Source organism: Mercurialis annua, linkage group LG2, assembly GCF_937616625.2.
Source record: "Mercurialis annua linkage group LG2, ddMerAnnu1.2, whole genome shotgun sequence".
NCBI classification, from domain to species: Eukaryota; Viridiplantae; Streptophyta; class Magnoliopsida; order Malpighiales; family Euphorbiaceae; genus Mercurialis; species Mercurialis annua.
Genome location: NC_065571.1, coordinates 48159225 through 48178749, shown reverse-complemented (window position 1 = coordinate 48178749; position 19525 = coordinate 48159225). Strand labels below are relative to the sequence as shown.

Below are 19525 nucleotides of genomic sequence, written 5' to 3'. Positions count from 1 at the left end.
ACCGAACTTTTGAAGAAAATTTCATAAAAGTCAAAAAATTTCAATTTTATCCAATTTGTTTTAAAATGCATGACTTCGTTTCAATTTTGTCCAAGTCTCAATTGGCACATGATTTTGCTTATGTGGCGCTGATGTGGCGTGCCACATAATGTGCCACCTATCTATTAATAGGTTAAATGTTCATTTAAGTTCTTACGTTTTTTTAAAAAAATCTATACTCTTAAATTTTAAATCATTTCACCTTAACTTTTTTTTAAATTTTAAAAAATACTCTAAATAATCAATATTATAATTAAAATTAATTTTTAAATATAAATTAATTTTTAATCTTTTTAAAATAATTAAAATTTGTTTGTCGTTTCGACCGTTCCACCTCAAACACTATTTTTCAATTAAATTAAACGAACTAATTTCAAATATTAAAATTTTATGCGCTATTTTTTTTATTTAATTTTTTTATTTTTATTTTGAAAAGCGGGGGAGCGGCTGCTCCTCCTCCGGCGAGGAGCAGCAGCTCTGGTGACGGAGCTGCTGCTCCATAAACGAGGAGCAGCGGCTCCTCAGGCGAGGAGCTGCTCCTCCTCCAACGAGGAGGAGTAGCTCCTCGCCTGCGAAGAGGAGCAGTCGCTCCTCAGATGAGGAGCAGATCTGCTTCTCCATGAGGAGGAGCCTCCTTGGGAAAAAAATTAAATTTTTTTAATAAAAAATTTTAAAAAAATAATTGTTGGAAAAATTGTCGTATGTGAGGGGGACGGGATGATTATTTAATTAGTTTTAATTTATATATTTTATAAATATAAAATTGGTAAATATTTTAATCTTTAAGTTGAAACGATTAAAAATTTGAGGGTGTTAATGTTATTTTTAAAATATTTAACAATTTATTTGGACTTTTTATATTGCATTCGCCAAGGTGGCATACGTGTGGCAAGACTTGTCAGCGCCACATATGTGCCACATATGCTAAATCAATTCAAAATTGAGATTTTGACAAAATTGAAATGAAGTTATGCATTTTAGAATAAATCGGATAAAATTGAAAGATTTAAACTTTTATAAAAATTTCTTTAAAGATTTGGCCTTTTTAAAAATTTGGCCTAAATAATTTTCCTTTTATATTGAAAGACCATCAATATAAGATATATTGAAAAACAATTGTTATTACTCCGTCCAATTAATGCTTTGAAAAGGTTTTTTTTAGCCATAATGTTGAATGTTATAGAATAATAAAGAAGTAATTATTGTTATTATTATTATTATTATTATTATTATTATTATTATTATTATTATTATTATTATTATTATTATTTCAAATTTAATCTCTATCAGTAAGACTGAAAAAAATAGACAAAGATGAAAATAATAATAAGTTCTCTTCTTATAAAGATAAAAAAAAGAGTAACATATTCATAAAAAATTTAATATTACCGCACGACCTATATGAATTGGTAAGGCGCTCCTTCTTATTTAAATAAGGTCGTAAGTTTGAATTGTATTCATATATGCAGCCGTTTAGAATTAAGGCCATAATTTATCTTAATGTGTAAAGTTGAAAAGTGTCGTTTTATAGTTGAAACGTATTCAAAAAATCCCATGAACTATGTAACAAAAAAAGTTGGTTAATGTTCATATTGTTAGTGATTTGCGTTGGATCAATTATATTTGATAATGTATTAAATTTATCTTTTTGTTATTAATTAGTTGGCAGTTTTATTATCATTTTATATTATAAGTAAATGTTTGAATGGTTAATTCTTTATAAACAAGTATGTGAATTGATAGTAAAATTCTTAAAATTAATATGGAATTATATTCAATCTATCCTTAGTCTTAATATTACATTAAGACTAGTATGATGTTGACTGATACTTATATTTTACACTAATCATGTATATTGTTGTAATATTGATACCGATGTTGAATCTTTGGTACCAATTATCGTGACCGGTTCTTGACCGGATTGGTATGCGCAGCGGAATCGAAACCATTCGGTAGGTATTTAATTATGGATTTGATCAACAAATAACAATATAGCAAAATAATAAATAACACAAGAGATTTACGTGGTTCTGCTTTAAAGCGTACATCCACGGGCGAAAGGTTCGAGCCATCCACTAATCATCAAAAGGAGTACAAAATTGGTGGAGAATCACCAAGTAGAGAACATCTCTAATAAATATGCCCTTAGAAGAAAAACCACAAAGTGTTTCTCTCTCTAAAAGAAGTAACCCAAAAGGATAAGAATTAACTTATATTCCTCACATCACACACACCCCCTTTTTCCCTTATTCACATCAATGTCTATATTGTGTGTTCGGTTTTTGGTGTACTCTAAAAGGTGAATAAGGTAGTGTATATATAGTGAATAATTTCTCCTTGTAGCATAAGGAATATTAATTCTAATTGGATTATATCTTCCTAATTATCCAATGATAATAAAGTCATCCTTCATCTTAACACTTCATTAATAGAGTTCTAATACAAAAAGGAATTAGAATTCTAGGCATATTCCAACAATCTCCACCTTAACTTGAATTCTCCAATAAACTGTGATTACTGTTGTGCTCCACCTTCTCCATTTAAGTCCAAACTGAACTTATTCCAAAAGAGGTTCTTTGAGGAGGACCATACAAACTTTAAAAACGTCTTGAACTTGCTGAAACCAAAATGACTTGAAGATTTATTATCTTCGGGTGTATCAATCAAAATTACACGAAACTTCGAATTTTGTTGGTCTTAAAACGGATACCAGAAACAAATGTCATTAGTAGCCTATAATGATTAAATCAAAAAATAAATGTTGAGGTCGTATCATATCCCTTAATCTTCATAAGTCGACCAACCCAGCATACATCACAAGTGCAGCATCCAATCTCACTTCATCGCCAAATAACCCACAAAACTCGTAGTTTTATATATTGAGATACCAGACATGTGCATATAGAAATCATGTTGAACAAACATTATTTTTCTAACTGCCTCATTATGCATCTTTCCCTTGACTGAACCAATATCCCAAAATTCTGCATGTATTGACCGTTACCCGTAACTACACTCCACTATCAACTCAGTTGTAGACGGAAAACCAATCAAATTTGGCACAAATGTGATATGAACAACCTGAATCTGCATAAATTTCGGATAAAAAACAATTATGCTGCAATTTTAAGCGTAGACTGGTTCTCTAACCTGATTCGCCTATAACCGCTAGCATTCATTCCTCATCTAATTATCTCCAAACAAATTGACTTATGAGTGATCCAATAGTGACGCCATTCCAAATCACAAACGTTGTAATCCATCTTGTGTCTAAGATTGCTACTTAATCAAATAAAATCTCTTTTGCAATATCAAGATTTTATCAAAATCTGATTATGCCCAAATAAACTCTTCATTCAACAAACTCTTAAAAGAAATTTTTAAATTCAAATCACTAATAGAATTTCATGAGAGTATAAAGAGATTATCCCAATCATTCATCTTACAAAAGCTCTATAAAATCCTCAAATAATTGTGTGTTTAGAAAAGTCATACCTTTCTTCTTTGTAGTTTAAAGTAGCATATTGATATTCATCACAAAAATCTCCTTAAGAACTTTAATACCCAAGTCTGTCTTCAACGACTTTCGGCACTTGAAAATTGGTGGCTTCTCTATCTCCAAAACATCTTCTTTGTATCAAGTAATTGCGGCTTGCGAAATCCTCCAAATAATAATTTTGCCATAATAATCATAATCCATAATAAATCTGAAAACCAAATTGGCTTTGATACCAATTGTTGTAACATTGATACCGATGTTGAATCTTTGGTACCAATTGTCGTGACCGGTTCTTGACCGGATTGGTATGCGCAGCGGAATCGAAACCACTCCGTAGGTATTTAATTATGGATTTGATCAATAAATAACAATATAGCAAAATAATAAATAACACAAGAGATTTACGTGGTTCTGCTTTAAAGCGTACATCCACGGGCGAAAGATTCGAGCCATCCACAATCATCAAAAGGAGTACAAAATTGGTGGAGAATCACCAAATAGAGAACATCCCTAATAAATATGCCCTTAGAAGAAAAACTCACAAAGTGTTTCTCTCTCTATAAGAAGTAACCCAAAAGGGTAAGAATTAACTTATATTCCTCACATCACACACACCCCCTTTTTCCCTTATTCACATCAGTGTCTACATTGTGTGTTCGGTTTTTGGTGTACTCTAAAAGGTGAATAAGGTAGTGTATATATAGTGAATAATTTCTCCTTGTAGCATAAGGAATATTAATCCTAATTGGATTATATCTTTCTAATTGTCCAATGATAATAAAGTTATCCTTCACCTTAACACTTCATTAGTAGAGTCCTAATATAAATAGTAATTAGAATTCTAGGCATATTTCAACATATATGATGTTAAGTCAAATCATAGGTGTCATTTATGAAATGAAGCACTAAATGATTCATCATGAAAATAATACATAGATCACTATAATCAGTATTTCTCATTATAGTAATATTAAACCTATCCTTTGACCTTGAAATTATCATAAATTTCTACATACTCATTTCGTATTTTGATTCATTTTTATATTATTTTTAATAGGATAATGAAATAGATTGTCACTCGATATTAAAGTAACTATATGAGAAATGTGAGTAACTGAGAAGGAATTTGTCCCTCATTCATTTGAGTAAATTATCTACGGAGTCCTTAAAAAGATAGACTGGAGAAAATGCATGCTAAATAAATTGATAAAGAGTTATCATTTTCAGTCTACTGAAAATCAGAAAACTAATAATTGAATTATATAAGCATGATTGTATTAAGCTTTATATTCAATCTAGATATCATAAGATAAAAGGATCAAAATATTATTATATAAGATAAATTTGAATAATCGATTTTCATATGAATTGGATAATTATAATGTCTTAGTATAAGCCACTTATGACTTGTGGGCTGAATTAGAAATTTCAGACTTACTGCTAACATTATATGAACCTACAGAATCGCACACTAATAATAAGCCCAAAACAATTATGTTTTGTACAGACTAATAGAACAATGAGATTGATAAATGAATATATATATTTATGTGGGTGGGTGGGTGGGGGTGGGGGCGGAGGGAGAAGGGTGTGTGTTATCAAAAAGAGTAATATACTTAAACTCAAAAGAGTTATCAACAATAAAATATTTGAGTTTGATTACATCACATGTTTTTTTAGTAAACCTTAAATGTATTATTTACCTATAAATACACACTTAAATCTAGGATTTTATATATGTGTTTTCAAAATTAAACACAAGACACTCACGAAATATTAATCACTTAATTCCAAATTGCCAAAAAAAAAAGTAAAAAGGTGCTAGCATACAAACACTTATTTTAGAGAGAAACTGTTCATGTGGATACTCGTAGAGAACGTGTTCTTTTGAAGGCGTTTCTTATTCGAGGCAAGGTATCACCAAAGTGAACCACCTTCTTCCTTCCTACATTGTTATCTGAATTCGACATTCGAAGAAGTTTTATTTATAAAACTATGTCTATCTCTTCGAATTACATGGATCTTGTTTTGGATTTTTGATAAAAAAAAAATTAAATTCCGCTGCGTTATTAAACTAGAAATCCCAACAAATATATTATAAACATTACTGAACTATCTCTTTCAGTGTTTTTGAAATAAGTTTATAAATTTAAAATGTTCATTAATCAAATGCATTGTCAGGGGTATTTTAAAATAAATGTGTTGAAAATCTGTCTCTTGTTTTGTTGATCCTTGGATCCCAGGGAGTTATCCTTTTTTGCCAAGTAATTATCTCACTACCACTTTATCTTCAAAAACGGTAGATTTTTTTATTGATCCAGGTTGTAGAAGCTGGAATACAGTTCTGCTTCATGATTACTTTGAAGATTCGGATGTTCAGAAAATCCTGGCAATTCCGTTATCTTACTGGCCTTATCCAGACAAACTCCTATGGGCATTCACTACTTCTGGAGTTTACACAGTCAAATCGGGTTATTACGTTTCTCTCCACTCTCATGGAAGAGAGTATGAATCACTTATCCCAGCAATGTCTAAGAAAGATTGGTAGTTTCTTTGGAAATTAAGAATCCACCATAAAATTATAATTTTCATTTGGAGATGCTTACATAATGGTCTTCCTACAGCAGCCAATCTGAACTTCAGACTGCACTTGAATCTTAAATGTGTGTTATGTGATCAGGATGAAACTATTTGCCATATATTGTTCCATTGCTAGAAAGCTAAAGAATTTTGGTTTGCGTCCCCTTTCAGCTTCAGAACAAACTGGGATCCAATACCAACTTTTGTAGATTTCTGGTTACGGATCACACATAACTTATTGGAATTAGGTGGAATTGAGTCAGTGGAGTTATTTTGTTATCACTTGTGGTGTTTGTGGAAATCAAGGAATAATTTGATTTTTGAATTCAAGACATCGCAGATTATGGATCTGATTGGGCTTAGTTTTACAAGTTGGAAGGAATTTGCGGATTCTCAATCTTTGATCCCCAGGACCCCCAGAACTCCGTACACGCATCATCCTGTTATGCAGAATGTCGAAGTGTGCCATCAACGGAGATCAGACTTTTTAACCCTTTCATATGATGCAGCTGTGGATTTAGCTTCCAAATTTGGTGCAATTGGGGTAATAGCTAAGAATGCGCATCTTCGAACTATTTCACAATTTTCTGCAATTTTTAGACATATATGGGATCCTGGTATTTTGGAATTGTTGGCATTGAGAGAAGCTATGAATTGGGCTCGAAGCAATGGCTGGACAGACGTAAGGTTTGAGGGTGATGCCCTTCAGGTATCTCTTACTATCAATGCTGGATTTTGCTCCAATATTTGGTGGGCGGATATCTGTGATGATATTTGGCATCTTCAACTATCCTTCAATAATGCAGAAGTTCGCTATATTCCTAGAGTCCGTAATGCAGAAGCACATAATCTCGCTAAACAAGTGAAGCTTATGTTTAGTGCTTTTATAGGATAATTCTATGTATTTTCGGTTTGTCGCTGTTTGTTTAATTCTGTTTGTACACTTTGTTTTTATCTATCTACTGATAAAAAAAAAAAAAAAGGAAGGCTATAACCATTCAAAAAAAAAAAGTAGAAGGCTATAAACCAAAAAAATTACAGCAACTCAATGTGACCTAATGATGGACTTAAAATTGTTTTTCCTTTACAATTTTTCTAACTTTTATGTATACAAGTAAAGTAATCTGTTTTAATGAAGAGCCATGTTTATGATGATGAAGCATTGAGAAATTAGAAGGATTATTGACAAAATATAAAATGAAGAATATTGTCCAATCAGATGAAACTCAATTTGCAAAAATCAACAAATTATATAAATCCTATCCTATTAGTGGTACCCACTAATCTAAAATTCATGAATGAGCATCATTAAAGGCACTTTGTGTCTACTTAATGGCATGTCCTTAATGACATGAAAGATTGTTCTTTCTTTGCATGCTTGTCTAATTTCATTTCCAACCCTTTCTTTAAGGAAAAATGGCCATATTGTAATATCCCGTAAAAAAATTAAGCTTTTCCCGTCGAGCTTTTGGTAAAATTTTATGTTTAAATTAATTTTATTTCAGATGTTTTTTTAAATATAATAATTATTAAAGAGTTGATAATACAATATAATTATGTTATATCATTATTTAAATTCATATATAAATCTCATGCATGTCTTAAATTATTTTATCATTTAATTGGTTTTTTTTAGGCCCATGCTTTTCAAGGCCAAATTTCATTTTTCTTTGATGGCCACGCTTGTCCTTTGGGTTATTGAGGTACTGTTATAGTTTAAGATAAAGTGTTAGTTCTTTTTCGTCGGCATTCCTTCGTTTCATTCCCTATATATTTACGTTTCTTAAACCCTAATTTCATTCGTCAAATTACAAACCATAGCCGACATCTATACTTCCTATTTCACTGAAATCATACGCTACAAACTCCTTCAAACTTTCTTGAAAATCTCGGTAAGAATTCATCTTCTTATACATCGTTTTCAGTTTTGGTTATAATCGATATACTTCCGTTCATTTATTCGTTCTCCTTGCTTCTAGCATCAAATTGTGATTCGTCTTGTCTCAGCCGTAATAGACTCGGTCCTTTACAATCTCTAAGTTTTGGAATTGAAGTCGGTACGTTATTCAATTCGTTATGCTCGCCGTCGTTTCACCGTTTTTTTTAGTATATTGCAGTCGTATTTGATGTTTGTTGCTGCCGATTACTTTTCTTTAATCATTGATGTTGATCGAATATTATTTAGCTTTTGGGTAATTTCCCTTATCGGTTTGGCTTATGATTTAATTAAATCTACCTTATTCATTCACGTCACAATTCGGCATCATCGTCGAGATCCATCCTTGCTAACTGTTCATGCCTTAGGCTCATAACTTTGATCTTGTTCCTACTGTTTGTGGATGATCATCATTTGTACTATTGACTGAGGTTCGGTTGTTTGGCGATGAATCTCGTTGCCATGATTTTGGCCGTTTTTGTGTGATGATTCTTACTGATGACACCATGCTATGTTGGAAATCTTTAAATGGTGAAGTTACTGTCAACTGAGTTCACCATGAGTTCTTGATGATATTGTTCAGTTTGAGTTGATTATTTGGTAACTGTTAGTTTGGTTTCTCAATTATGTGGTGGCGGGAATACTAGTTTCAAATGATTAGGATATTAATTTCCTTTGTTCATTATTTTGTTACTTAAATTAGAAATTGATTTCTTTATAATATAGTTATGTGTGGTGCTTGGTGATGGCGTGATCTTGTGCATTAAAAATGTAGGATGGGTTATTTGTTATGGCAATTGTTTTTTTTATAGGTAGGTTTTCTTTTATTAATCTATGAATGATTATTATTTGGTTATATATCGATTTTAAAATCAGACTTTAATTCAAATATCATTCGATTAATAGATTGTTAATCGATAATATTTTTTTCAAAAAGAATAAATAATAACAAATAAATAATGTTGATGTCGATTTTAAAATTTAAATTGTTTTATTCGAAAACGATATATATTTTATATACAATAATTATAATTACTTGGGTAATTATTATTTTATTTGAGATTTTGGCTTAGCGTGCCAATTTGGATAAATTTGTAATTTAGCCTTTTTAATTATTTATTGATTTATTTAAGGAGATATTTTGCTGGTAATTTTTAATTACTTGGGTTTCAAACTATTGAGTTCCATTTTTATATTGATTAATATTTTATTAAATATTAAATAATAAACTGTGGTTTATAACTCTGGTTTTATGGTTGGGTCGGGTTAGACTTGGGTCGCCTGACATGTGGGATTAGCTTGATAGTTTTAAGAAACTCGGCTACCCCACTATTTGAGGAAAAGATTTTATTTATTTATTAAATATTATTTAATTAATATTTTCGGATGAATTTTAAATATGAACTCAATAGGCTTGAATTATTTACGTCATTATAAATTATTTGAGAATTGTGTTTCTCTGTGATTTATCTGGTTTATTAATTATGCTAGTCATACGTGGTGTCTAGTAATCTTAGAGTTAGGGGTCGTTCAAATATTAACCTACTTATTATTTTAGACCCGTCGACTGCTCGTGCTTCGGAGTCTACGCAGGGTTAGCTGTTTGTCAAGATCACGTGGATAAGCAAGCTGTGAGTTTGTAGTGCTATTTACCGCTTTATTAAGTACCGCATCGTATTTTAATATTATAAATGCTTTTGAACTGTTTTTACGGATTATGGATCTGGATTGAAACGAGCTACTCGATAGGCTTGTATCGAGACTGTGTGCACCGGTAAGTACTCTGGAAAACGGCAGACTAAAGTCTTGCTTACGCTGGTATATATATATGACGAGGATTTGTTCTCGTCCACTCTGGGTTTATCGGTATGCTATGTCATACTTACGCTGGGATCATTTCAATACTGTTTTCCATAATCATAGTATATTAGTATAAACTGTTTGATTTAAGGGTTTTAAACTTAATACTTAATAAATGTAAATAGTATTGCGAACTCATCTCAGTATATCTGACCCCGTTGTTTTCCCAAATTTTCCAGGTTTATGATTTGAAAGCTGGTCCACTCCGATTCTTTTGATTCTTCGGAGGTTTTTGTGTTATTTAAACTAGTTACTGTTTTTGAACTCTTAGACCGCAGTAGAGCTAGTTATTATATATTATATTGATATTACACATTGGGATTATCAATTTGATCGATTATTTATTATTAGCATGTTTACTCTGGATTATTTTAATATTATATTTAAGGCATGCTGTTGAGCATTTTTGGATATTTAACTTATTTATATTAGAACTGTAATATAAATTGCTAGACTTAGGTTGGAGTCTCGGTTGCCCCCGAGCAGTTTTTTGTAGTTTTAAATGTTTAATTGTTTTCCGCAAGGCTTGCTACGGGTTTTGGTACGACCATACCCATACCCTAGCGCCGGTCCCGATCCATGAAATTGGGTCGTGACAAAGTTGGTATCAGAGCTTTAGTTTCGAACTAAGGCCAAATTTTTGCATGTTGCGTGTTTATCGCTTTAAGGCATGTTAAGTGTTATAGTTATGTCATAGGATCTACTGCGGAATTAGGATTCAAGTTTTGTCTTTTGAAACGTCATCATTTGTTTTTAAAACTTTCTGCCTGCACCGATAGGATTGCGTCAAGTCAGTCATTAATTATGCTTTGATTTGATGTTTTTATTTTACTATATTGATGTTATTTCACTTGGGTGAATTAATTGCTTATGATTTCTCGGGAAATCTTATGTTGGTAATTTTCTTTATGTCATACTTGAGTATGATGTAAATTGCCTTATCTTTGTGATGTTGCTTTTCATTTGGGTAATACATTTTGGTTGTTATACTTTAAGGATGTTGATGTTAAATTATTTTGTCGGTACTTCTGGTTTTTGCCGTGAACTTCGATTTCAAAAATTTATATTTGTTAGGCTTTGACATTGTTTTGGGTTAAATGATTTTTGACCGAAAAATCTTTTTCACGTTTTGTGAATTGCGTTGTTGGCACTTATTGGTTTTAAATTATCTTAATATTATTTTTTTCTAACTAGTGTTTGACATAAAAAGGTCAAATGGGTAGTCTGAACACGACACCCTAAAATATTATTTTCAATATCTTGCCAGTAAAATGAAATCCGTTTATTTCAAAGTTTTACATTTGACTAAGGATTGAATAAGGGTTATTATTTTGAAACAAAATAAAATTCTTGTATTTTAAAAATTAAAATGTTACGTCTAGCTTGGTGTTTTCAAAATGATTGTTTTGAAATAATTTTTCAAGGCGATACCGATTTGATAATTTAACATAATTTTGTAATTTTACCATATTTCGATTTGTCAACACTTTGGTGTTGTTGGTCTTATGCTTGATTTACTAATTTTGGTTGAAGCAAGTATTTCTGAAAAGATTGTTAAAGAATAATTGTTTTTCCACTTGCGAGATTAGTTGATGTTATTACTTTGGGTGACGTCGAGCTACCTATTTTGAAAATAATGAGATTTATGTTCAAAAGGTTTTTTTTTGGATTTTAAAATGTGTTGCATATGTTTCATAAATGGATATTATGGGTTTGACTTGGGTCACCTAAACTTGGAGTTGAGCTTGGAAGTGGTAATCACTCGGCTAACTCGATGATTTTAAATTGAGGCGTTTGTGAACAATTTTATCTATTATTTTATAAAGAGGTCTTCCGGAAAATGATTTTTAAAACTATGGGGCTCGACATGAACTTGAAATCTATTTTGTAAATCTTATCTTTCGAAGTGGGTTTTGATAAGTACTTTATGACCAATATCTTTATTATTTTAATTTAAGCTGATGTGTTCAAAATGTTATTGTATGATTTAAATTTTCATCAATTACGGGTTGTATTGAGTTGTCACCATGTCGGTAGGAATTCAAGGATCATATAAGATGTTGTGTGCTTAACTTTTTGAAATTATTTTTGTTATCTACCCTAATGAGTAGTTGTCTTACTGCAAGATGTTTTAGTGCTTTTCGGTTTGTGTGATTAATTTTTGATCTATATTACTATGTTATTATTATTGTATCTCGTGCTTGATTAAATTAAGCCATATCTGTTTTTTTTTCCTCGTTGACATCATTGTGTGGAGTAACACGTGAGAGTATTCCTTGCTAGTTTTCTTTAGCTTAATTTTGGTATTGGTGTCGATGTGCGATTCGAACCTTCGTTTTCTTTTACCCTGCGATTAGTTTTGATGTTATAATTGTTTTAGCCGGATCTAGCGTTTGACCCTGGAAATCGAAGTGATTAATTTTCTTATCAATAAATTTGAGGAGCGATTCTCAAGAGCTATTCGCTGATTCGAATCCCGAAACTGTCCTGGTCGGAGGAAGGCAAATTAATTATATTACTCAACACCGGTGGAATAATTCTTCTCGTGTGGGTTTACCTCGTGCGTGAAATTTTGAACGTTATGTGTTTCTACGTCGGACTCGTTTGTGATAATTTGTTGTAGTTGAAAGTTCAGCTGTGAGTGTTCTAGAATTAGATATGGAATCTCTGAATCGAGGTTGATCAGTGTAGTAATACAATAGTGTTCTTTAGATAGATCGGTGAAATACCAAAACTGGAGCTGTGAAGACGGCCGTGTTGCCTTGATGCATTTGAATTTTTTTTTTCCAATTTGATTTGAGGGGGAATTCGTTGTTAGGTAAATTTTAGTTTCGTTGTTTATTTGGTTATTACGTTTTGACAATTCAAATTGGTGGACTAGGATAATGGAGATGAGCAAATATGTCAAGATGGACGAGTGCACGTCTCACAGAGTGTAATGTCTAGAAAATATTTCGAAGGAAAATTGATTTCAAAAGTTAACTTGTTAAAGTAATTGAAATGTTTTTATCACGTAATTGTGCCCAGACATATCATGAGCATTCATTTAAAATGCCACGAATAGGAAACTGCATTGAGCATTGAGTATGATCAATAATTAAAAAAAGAAATAAATAATTGATACATGCATTTAGAGCATTCATCACGGCATTAAATGGTTAGGGTTGAATGCAACTCTTTGGGGATGAGAGCTGTAATCACCCTGGCGCACAATTATGTAAAATAAATTTTATCAGTAAGGCTTTTCAAGAAAAATGTTTTGTTATAAACTCGCGAGTTACATTGTGAAAATGGTGTTTAAAAAGTTGATAAATTTCAAATGATTTTGAAAATTTTATCTGGTTGGTGTCTAGACAAATACTCTGTGATGACGGTGGTGATTTAAAAGGTACATTGAAAAGATTTATTCAATTTTGTTGGAGTATCAGTATTTGGTAAATAAGGACTATGGTTATAATGTTACACTCGAAGTTTAGTTCGGATTTAAGAATTGTGTCAGCTTAGAGTATGCATTTGGGGATTTTTGATTTAAGGAAATTGGTTATGCTCTGCGTGTCTATTTACACTGAAAATTTTAAAAGAAATTTTGTTTTTACAGATTCGTTTTCTGTACAAAAAGTTTTGACAACCGATATGGAATTTTTTCGTTAATAAAGGAATTCTTATTTGTGAAATTTTAACTTTTTGAGAAGTGATGAAACTTTATCAGTTTTGATTTAAAAATGGATTTTAAGATTTTCTAAGTGAACAATTTTATAAAATCATGAAATTATTTGAAAATAAGGTTCAATTATGATTTCAAATTGAGAATATTTTATTTTGTTGATACGTTTACAAACAAAAGGACTTTTCAACGAGTTAATTATTTTTGGTTGAAAAATGAAATTAAACTGATGATGTTAGTAATTCAAATTAAAGGCGGATGGTATTATTATATATTTTGTGGTTGCGTAAAGCATTTTTCTATAAAATTTTATATTGAGCAAAACCAATAAACCGATTGACTGCGATTTGATCTAAATGATCTTCGGTAAAATTCGAGGTGTTAGGGATTGAGAAAAATTGGAGGATGAAAAATTTTATAATCAGAAGTTTGAATTATGTACTCTTCAAATTGGTTGAACCGTAACGATTCTAATGGTGTTTAGTTTTCAGCTGTTAATTGTGAGGGAACATTTAATCAGGATGACATCTAAATTTGATATTAAGTTTTATCTTATGAGGTATTTGGTGTTGTGACCACTTTAAGAGATATAGAGTATAGGCGTTAAGGAATGTAAGATTATTTTCAGTAAAGAGTGTTTGTAGGTTTTCGGTTTGTAGCAATAGAGTTTGGTTTAGTAAAATTACGATTTGAAATTTTAGGGTTGTTCCTACATTTGTGGTGTTGCTTGGTAGTTTTCGAGACTTGAGTTTGTTCTTTAAAATTTTCATCGTATAGTGTATTGATTATTTCTGACTGAAAAATAAATTTTTAAATCTTTCACACGTGGTGTTAGGAGAGTCGTTTGAGATACCAGATTTTTTTTAACTAAGAAATTTTCACGTATGCGTGTGGTGATCATTCGAGTTTTCAAATCAGTTTTAAATTCGAGGACGAATTTTTAATAAGTTGGGGCGAATGTAATATCCCGTAAAAAAATTAAGCTTTTCCCGTCGAGCTTTTGGTAAAATTTTATGTTTAAATTAATTTTATTTCAGATGTTTTTTTAAATATAATAATTATTAAAGAGTTGATAATACAATATAATTATGTTATATCATTATTTAAATTCATATATAAATCTCATGCATGTCTTAAATTATTTTATCATTTAATTGGTTTTTTTTAGGCCCATGCTTTTCAAGGCCAAATTTCATTTTTCTTTGATGGCCACGCTTGTCCTTTGGGTTATTGAGGTACTGTTATAGTTTAAGATAAAGTGTTAGTTCTTTTTCGTCGGCATTCCTTCGTTTCATTCCCTATATATTTACGTTTCTTAAACCCTAATTTCATTCGTCAAATTACAAACCATAGCCGACATCTATACTTCCTATTTCACTGAAATCATACGCTACAAACTCCTTCAAACTTTCTTGAAAATCTCGGTAAGAATTCATCTTCTTATACATCGTTTTCAGTTTTGGTTATAATCGATATACTTCCGTTCATTTATTCGTTCTCCTTGCTTCTAGCATCAAATTGTGATTCGTCTTGTCTCAGCCGTAATAGACTCGGTCCTTTACAATCTCTAAGTTTTGGAATTGAAGTCGGTACGTTATTCAATTCGTTATGCTCGCCGTCGTTTCACCGTTTTTTTTAGTATATTGCAGTCGTATTTGATGTTTGTTGCTGCCGATTACTTTTCTTTAATCATTGATGTTGATCGAATATTATTTAGCTTTTGGGTAATTTCCCTTATCGGTTTGGCTTATGATTTAATTAAATCTACCTTATTCATTCACGTCACAATTCGGCATCATCGTCGAGATCCATCCTTGCTAACTGTTCATGCCTTAGGCTCATAACTTTGATCTTGTTCCTACTGTTTGTGGATGATCATCATTTGTACTATTGACTGAGGTTCGGTTGTTTGGCGATGAATCTCGTTGCCATGATTTTGGCCGTTTTTGTGTGATGATTCTTACTGATGACACCATGCTATGTTGGAAATCTTTAAATGGTGAAGTTACTGTCAACTGAGTTCACCATGAGTTCTTGATGATATTGTTCAGTTTGAGTTGATTATTTGGTAACTGTTAGTTTGGTTTCTCAATTATGTGGTGGCGGGAATACTAGTTTCAAATGATTAGGATATTAATTTCCTTTGTTCATTATTTTGTTACTTAAATTAGAAATTGATTTCTTTATAATATAGTTATGTGTGGTGCTTGGTGATGGCGTGATCTTGTGCATTAAAAATGTAGGATGGGTTATTTGTTATGGCAATTGTTTTTTTTATAGGTAGGTTTTCTTTTATTAATCTATGAATGATTATTATTTGGTTATATATCGATTTTAAAATCAGACTTTAATTCAAATATCATTCGATTAATAGATTGTTAATCGATAATATTTTTTTCAAAAAGAATAAATAATAACAAATAAATAATGTTGATGTCGATTTTAAAATTTAAATTGTTTTATTCGAAAACGATATATATTTTATATACAATAATTATAATTACTTGGGTAATTATTATTTTATTTGAGATTTTGGCTTAGCGTGCCAATTTGGATAAATTTGTAATTTAGCCTTTTTAATTATTTATTGATTTATTTAAGGAGATATTTTGCTGGTAATTTTTAATTACTTGGGTTTCAAACTATTGAGTTCCATTTTTATATTGATTAATATTTTATTAAATATTAAATAATAAACTGTGGTTTATAACTCTGGTTTTATGGTTGGGTCGGGTTAGACTTGGGTCGCCTGACATGTGGGATTAGCTTGATAGTTTTAAGAAACTCGGCTACCCCACTATTTGAGGAAAAGATTTTATTTATTTATTAAATATTATTTAATTAATATTTTCGGATGAATTTTAAATATGAACTCAATAGGCTTGAATTATTTACGTCATTATAAATTATTTGAGAATTGTGTTTCTCTGTGATTTATCTGGTTTATTAATTATGCTAGTCATACGTGGTGTCTAGTAATCTTAGAGTTAGGGGTCGTTCAAATATTAACCTACTTATTATTTTAGACCCGTCGACTGCTCGTGCTTCGGAGTCTACGCAGGGTTAGCTGTTTGTCAAGATCACGTGGATAAGCAAGCTGTGAGTTTGTAGTGCTATTTACCGCTTTATTAAGTACCGCATCGTATTTTAATATTATAAATGCTTTTGAACTGTTTTTACGGATTATGGATCTGGATTGAAACGAGCTACTCGATAGGCTTGTATCGAGACTGTGTGCACCGGTAAGTACTCTGGAAAACGGCAGACTAAAGTCTTGCTTACGCTGGTATATATATATGACGAGGATTTGTTCTCGTCCACTCTGGGTTTATCGGTATGCTATGTCATACTTACGCTGGGATCATTTCAATACTGTTTTCCATAATCATAGTATATTAGTATAAACTGTTTGATTTAAGGGTTTTAAACTTAATACTTAATAAATGTAAATAGTATTGCGAACTCATCTCAGTATATCTGACCCCGTTGTTTTCCCAAATTTTCCAGGTTTATGATTTGAAAGCTGGTCCACTCCGATTCTTTTGATTCTTCGGAGGTTTTTGTGTTATTTAAACTAGTTACTGTTTTTGAACTCTTAGACCGCAGTAGAGCTAGTTATTATATATTATATTGATATTACACATTGGGATTATCAATTTGATCGATTATTTATTATTAGCATGTTTACTCTGGATTATTTTAATATTATATTTAAGGCATGCTGTTGAGCATTTTTGGATATTTAACTTATTTATATTAGAACTGTAATATAAATTGCTAGACTTAGGTTGGAGTCTCGGTTGCCCCCGAGCAGTTTTTTGTAGTTTTAAATGTTTAATTGTTTTCCGCAAGGCTTGCTACGGGTTTTGGTACGACCATACCCATACCCTAGCGCCGGTCCCGATCCATGAAATTGGGTCGTGACACATATATACTCTTAACATTTGACTTAGAGATCACTTATGTCCTTATAATCTAGAAAGGTGCACAAATGTCACTCGTATTTGAAAAAACTCCTTTCAAGCCTCTCTTAATACGCTGCGACAAAAACTCTTTTATGTCTGTTATTCCTATTCTACGTGGAACTGAGATGAAAATGCCAAAAAGATTAAATATAATATGGTGATCCAATTGGCATCATCTTGGTAAATTTATGGAGGAGAGAATTGAGATCTGTGTAAGTAATTGGTGAATTTTCTTTTTGATTCTTTTAAATTAAAGCCGTAAATACTCTTTTTTTTAATTTGCATTCTCAGCATGGTAAAGTTAGAATCTCAAAATTCATCATACTCACCATGAATATGAATGGATAGAATAGAGCAATTGGAGAGAGAAGGATGGAGGGAGATTAAGGAATGAATAATTGAAGTGAAAACTTAAAAAAGGAAAAGGAGAATGTTTTATGTTGAACATACTGCGTTCGATAAAAAATTTCGATGAAATAGAAATTTAAAGAAAATTGGTGCCTTATAAATTGGTTACATTCCATGTCACTATTTACACGTAGATTAAAATTAACAGACTTTAACATTCTTATTAGCATACTTCAGGGGCTTAAAGTAGCTCTTTTGGAAATGTCAGTAGCATTTATGCACTTTTCGGATCATGATGTCATAGGTAGAAGTGCAACTGAGTCGAGCTAACTCGCGAGTAACTCGGGATTGACTCGAAAAATACTCGAAATCAACTCGACTCATATCGAGTCGAGCTCGAATCCGAGCTACTCGAGTTAATTATCAAGTCAAGTTCGAACTCCAAAATACTTGACTCCATGAACTCGCGAGCCTAATCGAGCTTCTATTAATTTATCTTTTTACCATTTATATTTATATATATTTATAATAATACCTTTATTTTAATATAAAAATATTATTTTAAAATAGTTATATAGATAATCGAGTACAGTCGAGCTCGAATTTCAATTATTCTATCGAGTTCGAGCTCGAACTCATAAAATAAAACTCAATTGAGTTCGAGTCGAGTTTCGAGTTTCAGATTTTAGAGTCGAGCCGAGCTCGAACTTGTCAGTGTTTCGACTCGACTTGACTCGGTTACACCCCTAGGCATAGGTAATCTTCGGGTCATACGTTGAGGCATATATAACTTATTTTCCTTTTCTAGAAGTAAAATAGAAATAACTTATATACTTATAATTTTTACATCCCGTTTTAAACTATAAAGAATTAAATATTCTGATTTTTTACCATAAGGATATATCTATAATTTTTACTTTTAAAAAATTGTTTTTTTGACAGAGTTAACGGTGAGTTTATCATTTTTATGACTGTAGGGGTCAAGTTAGACGCAACCCATCACATGAATCTAAATATTTTTGGGATCTACTCACAGAGGTCAGTCTGTATATTTTTGCCTTAAAATAGCTATTAATATAGTAGAATTTTTTGAGTTTATAAGTTTTTAAATGAACAAAGGGTCAACGCGCCCCCTAAACTTGTTTCACGGGATCATCTAACCCAATTTATACTTTTTTGAGCAACTAACTCCAAAACTTTTCATTTTTGGGTCAAGTAACCTCATAATTGTATTTTCAAAACGCGTAAAATACAAATCGGAGGTGAGGGATGCAAAAAAGTAATTAGATACGTCCCTAATTGTTGCGATATAATTATCCTAAATCTATTATTTAAAATAAAAATATAAATTATGGGGTTATTTGACCCAAAAATGAAGAGTTTTGGGGTTATTTGCTCAAAAAAGTATAAATTGGGCTAAATGACCCCGCGTCACAAGTTTAGGGGGCGCGTTGACCCTTTGTTCGTTTTTAAATTATTTTACCAAAGGCATCCCAATGATAGCGCGGCACGTGGAGGAGGCAAGATATTAAAATAGTTTGTCCTCTCGACGAATAGGCAGACCAACAAATTGGTCAATTGAATGCTTTGAGGATGATTATGACCTTATAATCGCCTGTGTCTGGTCCATAGTG

The 19525-nt window shown here is 31.5% G+C and overlaps 2 long non-coding RNA genes across 2 annotated transcripts; both read left to right on the top strand.

Annotated features, from left to right (window-relative positions):
• The first annotated feature begins 7765 nt into the window (after positions 1–7765).
• LOC130014659 (uncharacterized) lies at positions 7766–13223 on the top strand. The gene is made up of 4 exons (XR_007638192.2): positions 7766–8010; positions 8098–8175; positions 9613–9685; positions 10094–13223. It is a non-coding gene; the product is annotated as an uncharacterized LOC130014659 (long non-coding RNA).
• A 1534-nt stretch (positions 13224–14757) lies between these two features.
• On the top strand, positions 14758–17435 carry LOC126667439 (uncharacterized). The gene is made up of 4 exons (XR_007638193.2): positions 14758–15002; positions 15090–15167; positions 16605–16677; positions 17086–17435. It is a non-coding gene; the product is annotated as an uncharacterized LOC126667439 (long non-coding RNA).
• Positions 17436–19525: the final 2090 nt, after the last annotated feature.